We start from the raw sequence: 10,557 nt of genomic DNA on the forward strand, positions 1-10,557 counted from the left end.
TACTCACAAAGCAAAGTCTTAACCTGGTGTGGTGGCTTAAATGAGAAAACCCCCATAGGATCATACCTTCAAATTCTTAGTTCCCAGTTGGTGGAACTGTTTTGGAAGGATCAGGAGGTGTGGCCTTGTTGGAAGAAGTGTGCCCTTTGGGCTGGGCTTGTTCAAACAGCTACCTCATTCTCAGGTAGCTGCCTCTCTTTCCTTGCCACATGCTGTGTCTCAGTGTGTACACTCTCAGCTGTTGGTCTAGTGCCAGGTCTACCTTCCTGCTTGCTGCCATGCTTCCCACGATGACGGTCATAAACTCTAACCCTCCAGAACTGATTCCCAAGATTAAATCTTTTGTAAGTTGCCTTGGTCCTGGTGCTTTGTCACAGCAGTAGAAAGGTAACTAAGACACTTGGTTTAGCTTCTGGCTCTGACTAGGGTTAGACACACAGCCCTAGTAAGATCTAAATATTCTTTGAAGAGTCCTTTTGAGGACTAAGCTCATACCTGCTTGTGATGTGAACAGGAGGCTTGAGGTGTGGAGAATGTATGAGGTCCCTGGGTCTCATTCCATTCCTTCTCCCAACTCCACTCCTGTGTCTCTTAAAGGCATAAAAAAAAAAAAACCTTGAACTATCCAAACTAATCCTCCCACAAAACATGGAGCAATGTATTATTAGCCTAGAATTGTCTACTTTGGAGACATTGCTAATGATTTGTAGGACTCTGTGTCCTATGCTCTCCTGAGTTTAGTCTTGAATTCTTCCTCTTATTAAAAAATCACTTGTATACAAATACACAGACAGCAGACAGACAGACAGACAGACAGACAGACAGATGCATACAGAACTTCTCTCTCTCTCTGTCTCTCTCTCTCTGTCTGTCTCTGTCTCTGTCTCTGTCTCTGTCTCTGTCTCTCTCTCTCTCTCTCTCTCTCTCTCTCTCTCCATTGCCCTGACTCAGATGCCCAAAACATCTATATGAACATGAAGTAGATCATGGTGTGGGGGTCGGGTAGGGAATTTCTCCAAGTAAGCATCATGAAAACCACAAGGTAAGCCACTAAGAATCACGTCTGTCAGAAGAGCCCTCCCCTCCCCGAGGAGAAATGAAATGTGTTGATCCTTTCAGATCTCCTCATCAGCAGCAGACCCCTTGTTCTGTGCTAGGGATGGGGCATTGTGCTCTTTGCAGGTCATCTCCTGAGAGTAATCAGAAGTGGTAGAACACATTGTTGTCAGGAGTAAATAGGTTGTGTTAAATAACAGGAGAAACGAAATCAGTCCTGAACCACTCCTGTAAAGTAATAAGGTACCAATTAAGCAATAGTAAGTAATATTTGGAGACACAGCCACTAGAACTTGTGTATCGAAATGAGCATGGTTTCCTTCCAAATAGTCCCTTTGGGAAACTAAACAGTTGCTTCAACTGTGCTGCCATGGGCCAAGCTATTTCTGCAACTGGAACGGTTTATGTACGAGTCAACCAGAAAACAGCCTCAAAGGAGGATCACATGCCATTTTTCACAACCAGAAACAACTCTGTGTGGGTCGAACATCCATCAGACTCCCAGCTTCCTCAGGAGACAGAAAAATCACTGACCTGAAGTGGGCTCAAATAGCAGCGGCATGGCGTGAGGTGGGGGTGGGAAGCAGTGCAGTGCCCTCTGTCCTAATTGTCCAGAGTCCTGATGATCGTTCCCTCTGCCTGGGGCTCTCCTCCTTCAGTATGCCGCGGGATCCCCACCTCCTCCTTCATCACTGTTGCCAGTTATCTTTCTTGCTTCTTAACTCAGTTCTGACTGATCATGCTCTTTAGGCCTCGATATTTAATGGCTCTGTCTTTGCTTCTCTCCATTTTTGTTCTGTTGTCATTCACAGAAGTGTATTTTGCGGACTTTCAAAGTTAGCAATTAACCAATAGCATAACTGAGCAAAGTCTGTGCTCTGTCTGCGTGGGGATCAAGCAACAGCCAAACATGAAGTGAGGCCACAGAGAAAGAGAACTTTGTCGCCTCGCCTCACCTCGCCTTGCCTTGCCTCACCTCTTCTCTCTTCCTCTTCCATCCCCTCCTCCCCTCCTTCCTCCTCCTCCCCTTCATCATTTTCTCTCTTTCCTTTTTCTGTCTCTATATCAGTCTCTCTCCTCCCTCTTTTTCCTATCTCTGTCTCTAGTGTGGTAGGTGCACATCCTTTACAGTGTGGTAGAGGCACATCCTTTACAGTGTGGTAGGTGCACATCCTTTACAGTGTGGTAGATGCACATCCTTTACAGTGTGGTAGAGGCACATCCTTTACAGTGTGGTAGGTGCATCTTTCTGTGTCTGTCTGTCTCTCTGTGTGTCTCTGTCTCTCTCTGTGTCTCTGTGTCTCTCTCTCCTCTCCTCTATTCCCTCCCCTCTCTCTATGGATCAGACTTTCTGGAGGTCTGGTGACCCTAACAGCGCCTAGCAGCCTAGTCATTTTATCTCCTGTCAGCATTCTCTTCATAAAAAGCTTTACCTCTTTCCTCTCATCTTGTCATCTACCCTTTAGAGCCCTGAAGCTCATGCAGGTCTTCTGTGTGGTCCCTCAATTTTATCTTCTCCTGACTCTAGTTTTCATTCAACCTTTGCTTTCTTCCCTAATCACAAAAGTCGATACAGAGGCAGTGGACTCTAAGCACAGTGTCCATTTTTCCCAGCCCCTATCCAGACTCTCATGTGGGACTCTACTGCACCTCCTTGACTCTTCGTACCCATATCTGTTTAAGTTTTTGATATTTTCTACATGACTTCTTCACTGGCAGGCACTTGGGAGGACTGAGGTTATTCTGCGGTGACACACAGCCCCATACAAATTCACCAAATGAGATCCACAGCCCAGCACTACTCAATCATGGAACTATCTTTGAAAAAAAATAGTTGGTTTCTGATATGAGGTCAGTCGGATAAAGGCAGTAAACCCCACTGGAACTTTCTGATGTACTGCCCTGATGATTGTCAGCATGCTCTGATAGTCTCCCCCTTTGATCTGTGATAAGTACATAAACAAGAAGAGGAGCACTCCAAAGGCTGTATTAGGACAAGTGTACTCAAAGACTGTGGGCCGGAAGGGAGTGTCGCTGTTGCCTTAATTGGCCCATTTGAATTAGGGAGAGTACCTTGAGTTTTCTAAATAAAAAAAAAAAAAAACATTAAGCAGATTTCTAAAATCCAGTTCATACATTTTTGCAAGAAGGCATAACAGATGGTGGTATTAAACACAGAAACTTGGAGCAAGGGTATTAGGGGGTTACCAACTGCCTGAAAGGAGTAGGTAAAACAACAAGTTGCATGGCCGTAGGGGGACCACAGGGTTTTCTCCACACCTTTAAAAACTTCTAGATACGTTCTTATGGGAATGATTTACAGTCATTTCCATTCTTCGTTTCTTTTCTTTTCTTTCTTTCTTCCTTCCTTTCTTTCTTTCTTTTTTTTTTTTTTTTGATTTTTTTTTTTAAGCCATGGCACTCTATTCATTGTCAGATTGACAGGATAGAATATAATTAAATGATTGGATCCCTTGATCCATAAAATTGCATTGCTAGTAGCTCAGTTTAGTAATTTAAGATGATGCCCCCACCCAGGTAAAGTTTCTGGGGAAGCCACCACCTGTATATAAACACCACAGAAGACAAGTGAGAGGAGCCAATTGATGCCTCTCTGAGCTTCAACCCTGAGAGATCTCCTAACTGGACCCTCCCATCCAATGGAGAATGCTTCTGTCTTGTAAGCTTTCAGACCAGGGCTGTTAAGAAAATCAAAGGGAAAAATAGTGGCATCAAATAAGGCCCCAGGAGTTAAAAAATAACACAGTGCCTGAGGAGGATAATTTATGAGATCTCCTTAAAAATCTATTGAGCCGTAGGGTCATTTTGGTCTCCGATTGTCCAAATGCTTCCCAGATGAGCAAAGGAGAAAGGCACAGAGAGAATCCAGAGCTAGTGGAATCTGTGAATTATATATTATCAACAGGCTCTGAAGGATAAAAGAAAAAAAGAAAAAGAAAAAGACAGTAACTACTCTAACACAGTAACTTTAACAGTTGTGGGTAAGTTCTCACAACTTGAGAAAATATCCAAAGACCGTTGGTTTAATCCCTTCTTTCTCTTCAGTGCTAATTAAACAGTCACTGGGGTGTGAACTCTCTGCACTTATTGCAATCTACATTTCTTACTGTCCTCATTTAAATGATACAATTGCATTGGGAAGGGATTGTTAGTCTACCCCTCTACTCAACTATCTGGAATACATAGTTCTTAAATTCCCTCTTGTCACAGAGGACAATTCTACCAGCCTCAGTTAAAGCTGCAGTGGGTAGAGGGTATCATAGCAAAATGAATGAACAAACCTAAATGTCATTGTCTTAGTCAGGGTTTCTATTCCTGCACAAAACATCGTGACCAAGAAGCAAGTTGGGGAGGAAAGGGTTTATTCAGCTTACACTTCCATACTGCTGTTCATCACCAAGGAAGTCAGGACTAGAACTCAAGCAGGTCAGCAAGCAGGAGCTGATGCAGAGGCCATGGAGGGATGTTCTTTACTGGCTTGCTTCCCTGGCTTGCTCAGCCTGCTCTCTTATAGAACCAAGACTACCAGCCCAGAGATGGCACCACCCACAAGGGACCTCCCCCTTGATCACTAATTGAGAAAATGCCTTACAGCTGGATCTCTTAGAGGCATTTCCCCAAGTGAAGGTCCTTTCTCTGTAATAACTCCAGCCTGTGTCAAGTTGACACAAAACTAGCCAGTACAGTCATTACTATGACTAATAGGTAGCTACCACTGTCAAAGTAACTACACTGCCAAAAGTTACCTCAGTCAAAATAACTACACAAAAAAATGTTACAGTGTGTAGTAGGTATTTTTCCAGTCTTATGGGAAAGTATTTTATTTTTCTGAAGCCCTTTGTTATACCCTGTATCAACAATTTAATACTGGGAACACTAAAAACCTACAAATATCTGTTATGGTTTGAATGTGAACTCTCACCTCTAGGCTCATAGGACCAAACACTTTGTCCCTAGATAGTGATACTGTCTGGGATGTGGAACTTCACTGAAGGAAGTGTGTCCCTGGAGCCTAGTGGCTTGAAGACTTGCTCCATTTTCTGTTCACTCTCTATTTCCTGGGTGTGGATACAGTGTAATCAGCTAGCCTCCAGCCCTGTCTTCCTTGCTATCAACTCTTCCCAACTCATTGTAGACTGTATGTGTCTAAAACTGTAAGCCAAAATGACCCCTTTCTCCTTTAAGTTGTTTTTGCTAGGGTATCTTATCACAGCAAGGAGAAAGTGATCAAGTTGATATTTCACTAACAAAATTTCAGAAGAACTTAATTGCCCAGTGTTTGAGTTATTGTGTATGACTTATCTCTATAAGCCATATATACAAGCTTGCTATCCAAGGTTTCTACACTGTGTGAAGTCCAGGATACCTGAAACCCATGAAGAAGGGGCAAGTTTACATTTAGTTTGGAAGATGACTTTATTAAATGATACAAGAACAATCAGCCACACTTTTTGAATTGATATTTTTCTTGCTGAGCAGATGTAGCTAAAATTATTTATGTTAAACAGGTGTCTAGTAGGTTAGCAATCTACAAAGAGAAAATTATGCCTTCAAGAATATGACTTACTTTTTTTCATAGCCCACTGCCTTTACCCATCAAGATATGCTAAACAATCCTCAAATCTTAATAGCTTAAAATAACAAAGGACTATTTTCAGCCACTGATGTATGTCTAATGTGGATTAGGTATAGTCATTCACAATGCCGACATGAAAAATATTATCATCTTTTTATGGCATCACTGTCTTGCACAGGTCTTGTCAGGCTCAACAAAGCAGAGAGCATGTAGGAGAGTGCTAAATGTGTCTACGTAGAAGCGCTAGCCATGCATTGTTTTTAAGTTGTCTTCCATTGTCTAACAAGTAGTATGGCTAAACCCCAAACCTTGCAGGATCCCAAAGGAGCAATCAACATTTGCATAAGTACAAGAACACCCACTAATTATGTTGACCTTTTGAGAAAGAACTAACATCACATAAACATTTTTATGGCTGTTTGAAGGAGGGCTCACCATGATATTTGAGAATTTGAGGACAATATCGTCAAGCCATGAAACTCGGTTTCCAAGCATCCAGCAGGAAAACCATAGAAATTGAATGTGGGGCTAACACAAACCAGCAAATGTCTAGTTAAAAGTGGAGTGCCTTGTCTGGTTAATGTATATGTTAGTTTTCTTATTGCTGTGCTAAAACACCTGAAAGAAGCAACTTAATAGAGGAAAAACTTATTAAGTTCATGATGTGAGAGGACAGAGTCCATCATGGCACAGAAACAGTGGTGGCTGAGGGAGCAGGAGCTTGGAGGAGCTGGTCACACCATTGGGGCAGTCAAGAAGTAGAGAGATAGATAGGTGGATGTAGTTATCACTACCTTTAATCTCAGCAGTGGGGAGGCAGAGGCAGGTGGATCTCTGTAAGTTCCAGAACAGCCAGAGTTAAATAGTGAGACTGTGTAGCTGTCTCAATAATAAATATAATAATAATAATAATAATAATAATAATAATAATAATAATAATAACTCTTTTTTAAAAGTAGATCTGTTGGTATCAAGGCTGGAGAATATTCCAAATGTCCCACCTGCAGTGATCCACGTGTTATATCTAGGCCCCATCTCCTAAAGATTTCATAATCTCACAGCATAGCACTGCTATCTGTAGACCAACATAGTTTAAACACATGAGCCCAGTGGGGGACTTTTCACACAAATATTAAACAATATGGGGGCAGGAACCTTGGGACTGGACTTATATAGATTGATCCAAACACTGTGGTTTCTGTGTAGAATCCTATTTTACAATACTCAGAGACTAGACACCAAACAAAATTCTATACAATTGAAGAATCTGTGAGTTTTCTGTTAGTATATGCACTGGTGCTAAGAAGCAATATTATTTTCTCTTCTAAGGGGACTTTGGGGAAAATATTCAACTATCCTGTTTTGTGAAGTATACTACAGCTACAAAAAAAAATACCTTTAAACAAGCACTAAGGAGCAGGAGAGATAGCTCAGCACTTAAGAGCACTCACTGCTCTTGTATATGGTTTGAGTTCAGTATCTAAAACCTACGTCAAGTGGCTCATGACCACCTTTAACTCCAGCTTCAGAGATCTAAAGTCTTCTTCTGGCCTCTGCAGCCACTTGCACACATGTGTTTATGTACACACCCAGGCATATTCACACAAAAATAAAATAATAATAAAGTAAATATGTAAAACCAAAGAGCAAAAGTCAATATGTATTTATTGTTCATGACTCAAAAAAATCTTGTGCTACATGACTGGGCAGGCACGTAGGTATCTGTTGCTCTTTGCTTTGAGATGTGAGAAGGAACTAGAAGTTTGGGAAATATCTGTTAATGGAAAACCAAAAGAGAGAGGCAAATCTGAGACACATTTTCAGTTAGCTGCGCTGCATCTTAGCTCAGTTTAATGGCCATTCATACTTTTGGAGAGTGTCACAAAAGGTATCAGGTAGTATGCTTTGCTAGAGTTTCCTTGATTAGAAAATAAATCCAACCAATGAAAGATGCTTCCCATCAAATGCTTTAACAGTGGTTACCATAATGAAACAGTTAGCTAAAAATCCCTTGAGTTTGGCCAAGTCAAAAGATTCAGGAAAATAGTGGGGTTTTTTTGTTGTTGTTTTTGTTTGTTTGTTTCTTTGCCTTTAAAATAATGGAGAAGTGAGGTCTCACTTTCTGCACTAGGTGTAAAAAAGTGGAAACTAGTGCATTTAAAGCAATCAGCTCTCAGAAAAGAATCCTAGAGAATAGCAAGGCAGAGCAGAGGGGAGACTGGGAGTTAGGAGCCTCCACCGAGGTCACCACTACTGTACAGACCTCAACTGTGACACTTACTGGTAGTGTACGCATTCTGTGCCAGACTATATATCAACAAAACAAACAGACACCAAACAAACAAAAACAAACCACCTAGTAGTTTGTTGGAGAAATTAAGATCAATACAAGGAAAGGCACTTAACTCTGAATGGTACTAGTATAACAAACAATTGCTGAATATGAAGTCAATAGCTTTGATGAGGAATGAGTCTCCTTTCATAGTTAGACTCAGAAAATGGCGCTCACCAGTGACATCATAAGCATGCAGCTGTCATTATGGCAATGGGAAATGGAACCCCTGAGGTGCTGAACAGCTGACTGTTTTCTTTCGACTAAGGCATTGTGTCTAGGATTGATGCACCTAAACTTGAAGTCCCTGGGAGTCTTGAGATTTTCACAGGAGGAGGAATCCCGGGGATAGAAAAATAACCAACATTTTTGACAAAATGATACAGGTACCATTCATTAGAAGAATGAAAAGGACCATCGCTTATCTTGAGGCTGAAAGTGCTATGGGAGAATCCATTAGCTTCAGCATTACTTATATGCTGATTTTTCAACTAGAATCTGAGTAGATGCTAAGTTGAAACCCTGTCCATCCATCACTGTCTGGAACATGCTGCACTACTGATGTTTAAGGTTGTGAGCCTTACCCTGTGGCTGCAGAGCTGTCTCTCAAGCTCCACACTTTAGTTCTTTATATCGGGGAGCAACAAACTTTTTTTTCTAAAGATGAACAGATAATTAAATGTTTTATAGTTATTGTGCATCGTATGGTCCTTGTTCCAGCCATTCAGATCTCTCTGTGTTGCAAAAGTTGCCATTTATAATATATCAACAAGTGTGAATGGCTATGTTTCAGTGATATTTTATTTATTTGAGTAAGTGGTAGAATCATATTTGCTAATCTTGCTATATAGAAGGTGAGAAAACTGTGTGTTTGAGGCATGATAACCTTTATTTCAGTTTTTACCTCTTCCTCTCATGTGGCCTTTCAATCATTCACAGGTTTCTTTCATGAAAACTGGTATTTCACGTAAATGAAAATTATATGTATAAGAGCTCTTGAGACTATTCCGATGCTAGAAAAGCACTTCATAGATGCATTTTTCTAGTAAATTAATTTATACAATTTAAATTTTAAGATGTTTGACTTTTTGAAGTCTCTTGACCAGTCTTTCCCAGGGAAGGAACTCTTTTTATCTTATGTCAGGGTCAAATTCAACATTGATTCTGAAACAAAACAAAACAACCTCATGCATTCCAAAAGCTCAAACGGAATTTAGGCTGTAATGCCAATTGATACAGGTTGATTTAAACCTCTAAGGTGAAGGTAATAATTCAGAAAGTTGAAAGGAATGAAGGAAACAGAGCCTTCAAACTTACTACGATTAACCTTCAGTGTATGGAGGGAAAAGAGCCTAATAAATGTGCAGCATTGCTGTGTTCCTTTGATGGTGAAAAAAAAAAAAAAAAGCAGAGCCCATCATCAGCCGAATATTGTTCAGGAGCCTGCTGAATTGGATTAATGTCTCAACAAATCAATTTTTATGAATTACATAATGATAGCCATTGTGTAATAGCCTGTGTGTTGCAAAGATTGTACATGAAGAATTTGCTGTTGTTCACTGTGTGCTCACGAAAAAGAATGGAACTAATGTTTGAAGTGCATTCTCTCTGATGAGGTGAATAAGCAAGGTGCTTTGCTGGCGTGTCCTTTCAACAGGACATGGCTATAAGTCTATGCCTCTGTAAGAGTACTGCATACAGAGAGGCACACTGTTGCACAAGAGTGGCCAGAATTACAAGGTAGCATTCTATAGTTTGTTTAGTGCCACAGACTTAAAGACCATCTCCTAACTCTTTCAAGCCTTTTCAGTGGGGGCGGGGAGGGGGCTCCTGTGCTACCAAGGTCAAGTGGTCTCCTTCATGACACTCTCAGTTGGATGGGGCAGTTCTCAGAGCACTCCTTTTTTTTAGGAATTCCTGTTTCCACGCCTCTCATTTATTAAAAATGCAGATTTGGGGGGCTGACGAGATGGCTTAGTGGTTAAGACCACTGGCTGCTCTTTCAGAGATCCTGTGCTTGATTCCCAGCAACCATAACCATTTCTCTTGGGATCTGATTCTCTCTTCTGGCATGCATGAAAAAAGAGTATTCATGTATATTAAACAAACAAACAAATAAATAAATGCAGATTATTTTAAAATGCAGATTTGTCTTTGAAAATAACATTGTGGTGATTGGTCAAGAGTTCTTGATGCAGGTGTTATTGTAGGCATCCTGGGACAGAATTGAAAGCAAAGTTTTGAAGAATTCTGGGCCTAAGGAACCAGTAAAGGGTGGTGGTTTATATTTCCAAGCTAGCTAACTTCTCCAAGTCTGCAGATCTCACTATAAAATGGGAGAGTAATAACTATGCTTCAGGTAGTAGAAATGAATGATAATGAATGTGATGTACATAGCATAATATCAGACTTAGTGCAGATGATCAATAAACAGTATTTTACTATTACTGTTTAACCTCCCTTAATTTACTCAAATCAGTGATTTATACATTACCAGATCCAGTGACTTAGCAAAGGATGGAGGGCTTCTAAGAAATGAACTAGGAAGTATTTCACCCAAGGCCTATTCACA

The 10,557-nt window shown here is 40.7% G+C and overlaps 1 long non-coding RNA gene across 2 annotated transcripts in view; it reads right to left on the minus strand.

Moving 5' to 3' along the window:
• Nucleotides 1-1,854, minus strand: part of 0610006L08Rik — a 35,002-nt gene extending 33,148 nt beyond the window's left edge. Inside the window, exons 1-2 of one of the 2 annotated variants that reach the window (XR_391624.1) lie at nt 1,591-1,854; nt 496-590 (exon numbers count right to left, since the gene is read on the minus strand). This is a non-coding gene — a long non-coding RNA (RIKEN cDNA 0610006L08 gene). The remainder of the gene's footprint in view (nt 1-495; nt 591-1,590) is intronic. The other variant, XR_391626.2, reaches the window with a different exon arrangement.
• Nucleotides 1,855-10,557: the final 8,703 nt, after the last annotated feature.

This window comes from Mus musculus, chromosome 7 (genome assembly GCF_000001635.26).
Source record: "Mus musculus strain C57BL/6J chromosome 7, GRCm38.p6 C57BL/6J".
NCBI lineage: Eukaryota > Metazoa > Chordata > Mammalia > Rodentia > Muridae > Mus > Mus musculus.